A 12,257-nucleotide genomic window follows, 5' to 3' on the forward strand; every position below is an offset into this window, starting at 1 on the left:
TGTATGTATGTATGTATGTATGTATGTATGTATGTACCCTGTTTCCCCGATAGTAAGACACCCCCGATTGTAAGATGTATCGGGGTTTCAGGGGGGTCGGCTAATATAAGCCGTACCCCGAAAGTAAGACATATGTCTTACTTTCGGGGAAACACGGGGGTATTGCTGCCTCCCTCTCATCTAGCTGCGCGCCACCTCCTGCCCACGTCCGCACCGTCCCCCTCTCCATACGTTGCCGCGTCTGCCACCTCCCTCTGATCTTAATGAGCGCCGCCTCCTGCCCACTTCCGCGCCGCCCCCCTCCATACGTCACTGCGTCTGCCGCCTCCGTCTGATCCAAATGAGCGCCGCCTCCTGCCCACTTCCGCGCCGCCCCCCTCCATACGTCACCGCGTCTGCCGCCTCCGTCTGATCCAAATGAGTGCCGCCTCCTGCCCACTTCCGCGCGGCCCCCCCTCCATACGTCACCGCGTCTAAATGTTAATTTTATGGTTAAAACAAAAAATTCGACAATTTTTTTCCAATATAAGACATACCCCGAAAGTAAGACATAGTGGGGGTTTTGGGGATAAAAAGAAAGTAAGACACTGTCTTACTTTCGGGGAAACACGGTATGTATATATATATATATATATATATATATATATATATATATATACACACACACACACACACACACACACACACACACACACACACACAGAGTAAAATACATGATGAAGGTTATAGAGGAGATACTCATACTTGTCCAGTCAGCGAAGCAGTGGAAGTGATGTGCTGGTGTCTGGAGGCTATTGGGGTCTGGATGGGTGTCAACAGACTCAAACTCAACCCTGATAAGATGGAGTGGCTGTGCTTTCTGCCTCCCAAGGACAATTCCATCTGTTCTTCCATTACCCTGGGGGGGGGGGGAGGGAAAGTACTGACCCCCTCAAAGAGGGTCCACAACTTGGGCGTCCTCCTCGATCCACAGCTCACATTAGAGAACCATCTTTCAGCTGTGGCGAGGGGGCCGTTCGCCCAGGTTCGCCTGGTGCACCAGTTGCGGCCCTATTTGGACCGGGAGTCACTGCTCACAGTCACTCACGCCCTCATCACCTCGAGGCTTGACTACTGTAATGCTCTCTACATGGGGCTACCTTTGAAAAGTGTTTGGAAACTTCAGATCGTGCAGAATGCAGCTGCGAGATATGCCCATGTCACACCAATACTCCGCAGTCTGCATTGGTTGCCGATCAGTTTCTGGTCACAATTCAAAGTGTTGGCTATGACCTATAAAGCCCTTCATGGCATCGGGCCAGATTATATCCGGGACCGCCTTCTGCCGCACGAATCCCAGCGACCAGTTAGGTCCCACAGAGTTGGCCTTCTCAGGGTCCTGTCAACTAAACAATGTCATTTGGCGGGACCCAGGGGAAGAGCCTTCTCTGTGGCGGCCCCAGCCCTCTGGAACCAACTCCCCCCAGAGATTAGAATAGCCCCCACCCTCCTTGCCTTTCGAAGGCTCCTCAAAACCCACCTCTGCCGTCAGGCATGGGGGAACTGAGATATTCTTTCCCCCTAGGCTTCTATAATTTATGCATGGTATGTTTGTATGTATGATTGGTTTTATAACAAGGGTTTTTAGCTGTTTTACTATTGGATTTCTACATGCTGTTTTTATCACTGTTGTTAGCCGCCCCGAGTCCACGGAGAGGGGCGGCATACAAATCCAATCAATCAATCAATAAATAAATAAATAAATAAAATAAATATCTAAGAAAGAATAGAAAAGAAGATATAGTAATAGAACATATCAACGAAAGAATAGAGGAGAAGATTTAGGAATAGAAGAAAGGTATAGGAGATATAGGAGAGCAATAGGACAGGGGACGGAAGGCACTCTAGTGCACTTGTACTCGCCCCTTACTGACCTCTTAGGAATCTGGATAGGTCAACCGTGGATAATCTAAGGGTAAAGTGTTGGGGGTTTGGGGATGACACTACGGAGTCCGGTAATGAGTTCCACGCTTCGACAACTCGGTTACCGAAGTCATATTTTTTACAGTCAAGTTTGGAGCGGCTAATATTAAGTTTAAATCTGTTGTGTGCTCTTGTGTTGTTGTGGTTGAAGCTGAAGTAGTCGCCGACAGGCAGGACGTTGCAGCATATGATCTTGTGGGCAATACTTAGATCTTGTTTAAGGCGTCTTAGTCCTAAACTTTCTAGGACCAGGATTGAAAGTCTAGTCTGGTAGAGCAAGAGGAACGAACCATTTGAATTCCTGTAAGTAAAGGCCGGCATAGGTTACTGTGGTCAGGGCCCTCTTTTGACACGGGGCCAAGCCAGCTTAATCAAGCCCGATGTTTTGGAGTCGCTGGCCTGACCCATAAGCGCTTCTGTCGGGCACTCACAACGAATGGCGTGGAAGGAGGCTTTAGGGTACCGTTCAAAGCTCTCACCCAGCTGCAGAGGATGCTCTTCCTTGTCCAGCCGTAGGTTTGCCACGCTGTTTATGGTTAATGTGGCACCCGCTGAGAACCACAAGAGCCCACACAGCTGCCCCGCCCCCACCTGGCCGCTTCTCTTCTGGACACAGGCCAGAGTGCCACTGGCAAAACACTCCCTGTCTGGGGGAATCGATCAAAAGGCGACCACAAATGTTCCCTGGTGTTACACGACCCCGCCTGGCTTTGCTGTATGCCCCCCCCAGGTGTGTGTGCCCCACTTCGAGAAGCACTGGTCAACCCTCTGGCTAAATACAGCTAATCCTAGACTATTAGTTTAATGATTGGTAGAAGTTACAATAGAAACATAGAAGACTGACGGCAGAAAAAGACATCAGACCATCTAGTCTGCCCTTATACTATTTCCTGTATTTTTATCTTAGAATGGATATTTGTTTATCCGAGGCATGTTTACATTGAGTTACCGTGGATTTACCAACCACGTCTGCTGGAAGTTTGTTTCAAGGATCTACTACTCTTTCAGTGAAATAATGTTTTCTCACGTTGCTTTTGATCTTTCCCCCAACTAACTTCAGATTGTGTCCCCTTGTTCTTGTGTTCACTTTCCTACTAAAAACACTTCCCTCCTGAACCTTATTTAACCCTTTGACATATTTAAATGTTTCGATCATGTCCCCCCTTTTCCTTCTGTCCTCCAGACTATACAGATGGAGTTCATTAAGTCTTTTCCTGATACTTTTTATGCTTAAGACCTTCCACCATTCTTGTAGCCCGTCTTTGGACCCGTTCAATTTTGTCAATATCTTTTTGTAGGTGAGATCTCCAGAACTGAACACAGTATTCCAAATGTGGTCTCACCAGCGCTCTATATAAGGGGATCACAATCTCCCTCTTCCTGCTTGTTATACCTCTAGCTATGCAGCCAAGCATCCTACTTGCTTTTCCTACCGCCCGACCACACTGCTCACCCATTTTGAGACTGTCAGAAATCACTACCCCTAAATCCTTCTCTTCTGGCACTAAATGGCACTAAAAAGTTATTTATGAATTTTTTCACATATACCACTGTTGCAGCATCCCACCATGGTCCTATGATTAAAATCTGGACAGCAAATTGACTTGTATTGATGATTTTTGTGAATTCAAGATGAAGGTATAAAGAATAAATTAGAATTACTTTATAATATGTAAATAGATATACAGTAATCCTTCTTTAGTTTGCGGTTCATATTTTGTAGATTCACTACTTCACGGGTTTTCAAAGGGGGCTTAAATCCATTGAAAATTTTAAATCCATTAAAAATTCATAAAATTGTTCTACAGTACTACTGTACTCTATTAAAGAAACTGGTAGGATATCACATGTAGTTCCAGCTGAAAAACATTATAGAATGACTGTTTAATGCAAAGGGTGGGTTTTAAAAGTCCAAATACTCATTAAATATATATAAAAAAATATTTCCTCAACTTCACGGAAATTCGTTTTTCACGGGTGGTCTTGGAACGCATCCCCCACGAAAGACAAGGGATTACTGTATTGCTCATGCCCTCATCACCTCAAGGTTCTACTACTGTAACGCTCTGTACATGGGACTACCTTTGAAAAGTGTTCGGAAACTTCAGATCGTGCAGAATGCAGCTGCGAGAGCAATCATGGACTTCCCTAAATATGCCCATGTCACACCAACACTCCGCAGTCTGCATTGGTTGCCGATCAGTTTCCGGTCACAATTCAAAGTGTTGGTTATGACCTATAAAGCCCTTCATGGCACCGGACCAGATTATCTCCGGGACCGCCTTCTGCCGTATGAATCCCAGCGACCAGTTAGGTCCCACAGAGTTGGCCTTCTCCGGGTCCCGTCAACTAAACAATGTCGCTTGGCGGGACCCAGGGGAAGAGCCTTCTCTGTGGCGGCCCTGGCCCTCTGGAACCAACTCCCCTCAGAGATTAGAATTGCCCCCACCCTCCTCGCCTTTCGTAAGCTCCTTAAAACCCACCTCTGCCGTCAGGCATGGGGGAACTGAGATATTCTTTCCCCCTAGGCCTCTACAATGTATGCATGGTATGTCTGTATGTATGTCTGGTTTTATAATAAGGGTTTTTTAGTTGTTTTAGTATTGGATTGTTACATTCTGTTTTTATCACTGTTGTTAGCCGCCCCGAGTCCACGGAGAGGGGCGGCATACAAATCCAATAAATAAATAAATGAAATGGTATATAGAAATTATATATAATCTAATTTAGTGGAGGGGTATGAATGTTGTTTGGTGATGGCAAGACTGGCTGTAAAATGGGGTAAAGCTCAGTTAATTTCACTTAGCAACATAAATTTTGGGCTCAAATGTGGTTGCAGGTTGAGGACTACCACTACTGGGTAAGAGTTTGAGCACCGCTAGCTCAGCAGAGTTGGTGTTGGAAGCAATGAGATATTATTCCAGTTGAAACACAAGAACAAGGGGACACAATCTGAAGTTATTTGGGGGAAAGATCAAAGGCAACATGAGAAAATATTATTTTACTGAAAGAGTAGTAGATCCTTGGAACAAACTTCCAGCAGACGTGGTTGGTAAATCCACAGTAACTGAATTTAAACATGCCTGGGATAAACATATATCCATCCTAAGATAAAATACAGGAAATAGTATAAGGGCAGACTAGATGGACCATGAGGTCTTTTTCTGCCGTCAATCTTCTATGTTTCTATGTTTCTATGAAAGTTAATGGCAAAACTGGACCAGTGATTGCTTTCATTCGTTTACTGGGTGTTCAGTCTGTTCCATTCCCCCCACCCCTTTTTGCCTGGAAGAGAAACCACTTTTAATTGTGATTTCTCAGCCTTAAGCCTGGAGGCTCCACTTCCCTGCTTGGTCATGTTGCAATTAAGCATCCTGTTCTTCATGCAATTAAATATGGGCCATTGAGGAACTAATTTGCAATAAGGTTGTGACTTGCCGTAATGTTTATGTCTCACTTAGCAGTCAAGAAAGTCTTCCCCCTTTCTCTGCAGCCAGTTGCATTGGAGAAAGGAGCCCTGGAGAAAAATTGTGGTGGAATGACGTGAATGGCCCCATATCATCCAACCAAATAAATCTAATTTATTTACAGCGTTTTTATCTTGCCCTTCAAACGAAAGCTCCCCAAGTGGCTTACGTATAATCAATGAAAAATGCATTCTTCGTTGCAGCCTTACAAACAAACGAGATAATCCAGAGAGGAAAAGTACAGTGGTAACTCTACTTACAAACTTAATTTGTTCCGTGACCAGGTTCTTAAGTAGAAAAGTTGGTAAAAAGAAGCAATTTTCCCCATAGCAATCAATGTAAAAGCAAATAATGCGTGCGATTGGGAAAACCACAGGGAGGGTGGAGGTCCTGTTTCCGCCCGGAGATTCCTAGAGAGGCCCCACGGTGGCTTCTCCCCACCTTTTCTGGTCCTGTTTCCGGGTCCCAGGAGATTCCTAGAGGGGCCCCACGGTGGCTTCTCCCCACCTTTTCTGGTCCTGTTTCCTCCCAGGAGATTCCTAGAGGGGCCCCACGGAGGCTTCTCCACCTTTTCTGGTCCTGTTTCCTCCCAGGAGATCCCTAGAGAGGCCCCACGGTGGCTTCTCCCCACCCTTTCTGGTCCTGTTTCCTCCCAGGAGATTCCTAGAGAGGCCCCATGGAGGCTTCTCACACCCTTCTCCGGCCCTGTTTCCTCCCAGGAGATTCCTGGAGGGGCCCCACGGTGGCTTCTCCCCACCTTTTCTGGTCCTGTTTCCTCCCAGGAGATTCCTAGAGAGGCCCCACGGTGGCTTCTCCCCACCCTTTCTGGTCCTGTTTCCTCCCAGGAGATTCCTAGAGAGGCCCCATGGAGGCTTCTCACACCCTTCTCCGGCCCTGTTTCCTCCCAGGAGATTCCTGGAGGGGCCCCACGGTGGCTTCTCCCCACCTTTTCTGGTCCTGTTTCCTCCCAGGAGATTCCTAGAGGGGCCCCACGGTGGCTTCTCCCCACCTTTTCTGGTCCTGTTTCCTCCCAGGAGATTCCTAGAGGGGCCCCACGGAGGCTTCTCCCCATCTTTTCTGGTCCTGTTTCCTCCCAGGAGAACCCACCTCCGCTTCTCACCCAAGTGGTTTCAGAAGAAAACCAAAATGTTTTTAAAGAAAAAAAGTCTTTTAGAAAATTGCCTTAGTTTTATACAGATGAGAGTTGAGAGACAAAATGTTTGTATTGGGCCTTCACCTTGAAAATCATCTCAAACCAGACCAGTATCATTGTTGGCATCACATTGTCCAAATTCAACCAGTCTTGGAGTGCAACTGTAATGTGGATTGACCTGTCTTGCTTTGAAAACTATTTTTAAGTGAGTGTCTGCTACCTAATCAAATTGCTTCCTCGCATTCTCCCTAAGAGTACATGGACTATGAAGCTATAAAGCACCATCAAAATAAGTACAGTGATACCTTGTCTTACAAACTTAATTGGTTCCAGGACGAGGTTCTTAAGATGAAAAGTTTGTAAGACGAAACAATGTTTCCCATAGGAATCAATGGAAAAGCGATTAATGCGTGCAAGCCCAAAATTCACCCCCTTTGCCAGCCGAAGCGCCTGTGTTTGTACTGCTGGGATTCCCCTGAGGTATCAGTGAAATCGCAGCATCACAAAACCACCGAAGTCCTCGAAAGCCCACCTCTGGACCTCTGTGTTTTTGTGATGCTACGATTTCGCTGAGGCTCCCCTCGCTGGGAAACCCCACCTCTGGACTTCCGTTGCCATCGAAGCGCCCATTTTTGCATTGCTGGGATTCCCCTGCAGCATCACAAAAACACGGAAGTCCGGAGGTGGGGTTTCCCATGGAGGGGAGCCTCAGGGGAATCCCAGCAGCGCAAAAACGGGTGTTTCGCTGGCAATGGAAGTCCGGAGGCAGGGCATCCCAGCAGTGGCGGTGGGTTTGTAAGGTGAAAATAGTTTGTAAGAAGAGGCAAAAAAACCTTAAACCCCGGGTTTGTATCTCGAAAAGTTTGTATGACGAGGTGTTTGTAAGACGAGGTATCACTGTATATGGACCAGGCAGTGTAGTCAGGAATAAAAATTAGAGTTAAGGTGTTGATTTGAAATTGGCTAAAACAAAAGAAAACCCCCAAATATGTGAAAGTGAACAAAATGATTAAATGGAGTAAGACCAAATAATATCTGAGTGCAGATGGGTAAAAGACCTCCAGGAAATGGGTAACTGAGTAGAAGGAATCAAATTTAACTTGGAAAGTCAGCAGATGGTTTTTGAATGTCCAACTGGGTTGTTTTGATTTAATGTACAAATTAGCTGTAGAGCTAACTGTCACAAGTCTTTGTGCTGAAAATAATTTGTGATTCATCTTTGGAGTGTTTGAAATTGACACAGATATAATACTGGAGTTTAAAAAGGCAGGATTGACAAGTAACTAGTCTGTTAAACAATTATTGACTGACAAAACTAAGCCAAGCAACAATATTCAAGTAATAATATTACGTAATAGGCTTTTGTTATTAAGGGTTTTCTTTTTCCTTTTCGCTTGTGTCCAATTCTTAGATGCTTCCTGGACAAGTCCTTGGAGTTTCCTTGATTTTTCAGAAGTGTTTTGCCATTGCCTCCTTTCTGGGGCTGAGAAAAAGAGGCTGGCACAAGATAACCCTGCTGGTTTTGTGCTTAAAGTGGGACTAGAATTCACTGTCTCCCAGTTTCTAATCCTGTGCCCTAAACGGTGCACCAAATTGGCTCTCAAATTTCAGTTTTAGGATCATGTTTTTAAACTTTTTAATACTGATGAATCTGTTAGCTCCCCAAATTTCCAGAATTCCCAGTCAAGAAGTATTGGCTGTATTCAACTGATATTTCCCCCCTTAAGTTTTTCATGAAAAACTAAACTATGAAAAACTTAGTTTAGTTTCATGAAAAACTAAACCATTTTTTGTGGAATCTGCAGAATACAACGTGAAAACAACAACAACAATCCAATTCATTTATCTGATAATTGAAATGCAGCTCAAATGTCTTCATTTATGAAGAAATCTGGATATATCTGCAACATTAGCACACTTTCCTAGAGGAATATAATAATAATAATAATAATAATAATAATAATAATAATAACAACAACAACAACAACAACAACAACAAAATAATAATAATAATAACAATAATAATATTTATTAGATTTGTATGCCGCCCCTCTCCAAGGACTCGGGGCGGCTCACAACAACATAAACAGTGTACGAATCCAATTTTAAAATACAATTTAAAACCCTTATAATAAAATAAAATAATCACACAACCAATCAAACCATACACCAGCCTTGACAATTGGTGTATGTGTTAGTTTCCCCATGCCTGGCGGCAAAGATGAGTTTTTAATAACTTACAAAAGGCGAGAAGGGTGGGGGCAGTCCTAATCTCGGGGGAGTTGGTTCCAGAGGGCCCGGGGCCACCACAGAGAAGGCTCTCCCCCGGGTCCTGTCGGACGACATTGTTTAGTCGAAGGGACCTGGAGAAGGCCAACTCTGTGGGACCTAATTGGCCGCTGGGATTCGTGCGGCAGAAGGTGGTCTCGGAAGTATTCAGGTCCGATGCCATGTAGGGCTTTGTAGGTCATGACCAACACTTTGAATTGTGACCGGAAACTGATTGGCAGCCAGTGCAGGCTGCGGAGTGTTGTTGAGACATGGGCATATCTGGGGAGGCCCACGATTGCTCTCGCGGCCACATTCTGCAAGATCTGAAGTTTCCGAACACTCTTCAAAGGTAGCCCCATGTAGCGAGCGTTGCAGTAGTCGAACCTTGAGGTGATGAGGGCATGAGTGACTGTGAGCAGTGACTCCCAGTCCAAATAGGGCCGCAACTGGTGCACCAGGCGAACCTGGGCAAACGCCCTCCACTATGTGGTGTCTTTCTGGAGTAGCAACCATTAGAAAGCTAGTTAGCTTTAAATATCTGGTTACTTTCCCCCCAGAAAATGTGAATTTGTCCTCGAAACATGGGGGGAAAGGAATGAGATGAAGACTGATTGTAGGAAGCACAAAATATTGAAATAGTAGGGACAAGTCTTGCCAATTAGAAGATGACTGTCAGAGTTTGATGAAGTGAAAGAAAAATGCATAGTGACAAAAAGCCATAATTTGAGTTTAGACCCTTCTAGTTCAAACATTGTCTCATTTATAAATTCACTGATGCAGTTCGGATGTGCATTAGACTCATGTAGCTAGTATCTTTTTCTATAGGGAAAAGAGCTTTCATATCTGGAAAGGAATTGCCTTATAATATTAGTAACATAATGGATTCATACAACTATTTATATTAAATGGTTTTAAAATAGCATTCTTTATAGAAATTCAGTTCAAACGCATATATGATATAAATGGAGATAAATTTAAGCACAAAAATACAAACTAATCTCAAGAAAGAAAAGGATTTAGGGGTCGTGATTTCAGACAGTCTCAAAATGGGTGAACAGTGCAGTCAGGTGGTAGGGAAAGCAAGTAGGATGCTTGGCTGCATAGCTAGAGGTATAACAAGCAGGAAGAGGGAGATTGTGATCCCCTTATATAGAGCACTGGTGAGACCACATTTGGAATACTGTGTTCAGTTCTGGAGACCTCACCTACAAAAAGATATTGACAAAATTGAACGGGTCCAAAGACGGGCTACAAGAATGGTGGAAGGTCTTAAGCATAAAACGTATCAGGAAAGACTTCATGAACTCAATCTGTATAGTCTGGAGGACAGAAGGAAAAGGGGGGACATGATCGAAACATTTAAATATGTTAAAGGGTTAAATAAGGTTCAGGAGGAAAGTGTTTTTAATAGGAAAGTGAACACAAGAACAAGGGGACACAATCTGAAGTTAGTTGGGGGAAAGATCAAAAGCAACATGAGAAAATATTATTTTACTGAAAGGGTAGTAGATCCTTGGAACAAACTTCCAGCAGACGTGGTAGATAAATCCACAGTAACTGAATTTAAACATGCCTGGGATAAACATATATCCATTGTAAGATAAAATACAGAAAATAGTATAAGGGCAGACTAGATGGACCATGAGGTCTTTTTCTGCCGTCAGTCTTCTATGTTTCTATGTTTCTAAATGGAAACAATAGAGAGTAGAATAGAATGAATGAATGGAAGGGACCCTGGAGATCTTGTAGTCCAACTCCTTGCTCAAGCAGGAGAACTTATATTATTTCAGATAGAGAATGTTGAACACTCAGGTGATTCCCCATTGTTAAGTGTTATTTCAGAAAAGTCGTATCATTTGTGTCCTTATTAGGGGTGGGCTGCTGCCCAGATGGGGAGGGAACATAGTGGGGTGGCGAAAATGGAGCTCCACCCCAGAGCACCCAATTTGCACCGAAAGATGTTGAAAGAAAATGCAGGGCATCCTCTTTGGGCAGCCTCTACGTTCTTCCCGAAAGCATTTTAAAACCCCAAAGACAACGATTCTGCTACAAACAAAAGCGCCTAGGAAAAATACAAGGAGATAAGATCTGGAATGAATAATAATAATTCATTAATAATAATTTATCAGATTTGTATGCCACCCCTCTCCGAAGACTCAGGGCGCCTCACAACAATAATAAAAACAATATTACAGTAGAACAAATCTAATATTAATAAAACATATAAAACCCTATCATATTTAAAAAACCAAACAACACATTCATACCAAACATAAAACAAAATATAAAAGAGCCTGGGGGAAAGGTGTCTCAACTCCCCCATGCCTGGCGGTATAAGTGAGTCTTGAGTAGTTTACGAAAGACAGGGAGGGTGGGGGCAGTTCTAATCTCCGGGGGGAGTTGATTCCAGAGGGCCGGGGCCGCCACAGAGAAGGCTCTTCCCCTGGGGCCCACCAAACGACATTATTTAGTCGATGGGACCTGGAGAAGGCCAATTCTATGTGATCTGGGTTCCGCCTCCCCCTCCTTTCCAAATGGCTATAGTATTCTCTAGAACAGAGGTCTTCATAGGTGGCTGGAGAATTCTGGGAGTTGAAATTCACAAATCTTAAAGTTGCCAAGTTTGGAGACCCCTGCTCTAGAAAAATAAAATGAATAATGCTTGAAATCTAATGTTTTGTCAGAAACCTTGATTTTGTTTGGTAGTCTGCAGGAAGGAGGGTTAAGGCTGTTATTTGTATTTGTATTTATTTAGATTTGTATGCCGCCCCTCTCCGCAGACTCGGGGCGGCATACAAATCTAAATTTGTGGAATGGAGCATTTTGGGACATTCATTTAGACTTTGAAAGTAATAGTAAAAGGAACACTTTAGATTGTTGCCTTTGAGTAAGTGATTATTTGGCAATTTTAATCATGAAGGCACCTTTATGACAATATTCAAAATGTGCTTTCAAAATTATAAGTGAGATGTTTCTGTCATTTCACTGTTCTATAGCTGCTCACTTCTAGGATGTGGGAGAATTCGATGACCTGCTTGTTTTGAGTCCATTGATATAGGTATTGTCTTGAGGTGCTGGGAAAATCCTTGGTCAAGTCACATGATTGTCAAGCCACTCCAACCTGGTCACATGATCATCAAGCCACACCCACAAAATAAGTCACGCCCACAGAATGGTAGTAAAAATTTGGTAGCCCTTCACTGGTCCTTAATTCATACTAATATGACTGTAGACCTTGTTTTCAGGAGATGTCTTGAAGGACATCTTGGATTGAGTTAACTTTGTGGTTAAATAGATGAGGATTCACTCCAGCACAGAAGAGTCTCTTTCAATTCTTGTGCAAACTCTAATGCCGTATGTTGTGGTTAGCTCTGGCCCAGATCCTGCCCCAAGGACTGTGGATG

At 43.9% G+C, this 12,257-nt stretch overlaps 1 protein-coding gene across 10 annotated transcripts in view; it reads left to right on the forward strand.

Annotated features, from left to right (window-relative positions):
- CAMK2G (calcium/calmodulin dependent protein kinase II gamma) overlaps positions 1–12,257 on the forward strand; it is a 323,775-nt gene that overhangs the window by 18,914 nt on the left and 292,604 nt on the right. The gene's annotated exons all lie outside the window — the stretch shown is intronic.

Source organism: Erythrolamprus reginae, chromosome 5, assembly GCF_031021105.1.
Source record: "Erythrolamprus reginae isolate rEryReg1 chromosome 5, rEryReg1.hap1, whole genome shotgun sequence".
NCBI lineage: Eukaryota > Metazoa > Chordata > Lepidosauria > Squamata > Dipsadidae > Erythrolamprus > Erythrolamprus reginae.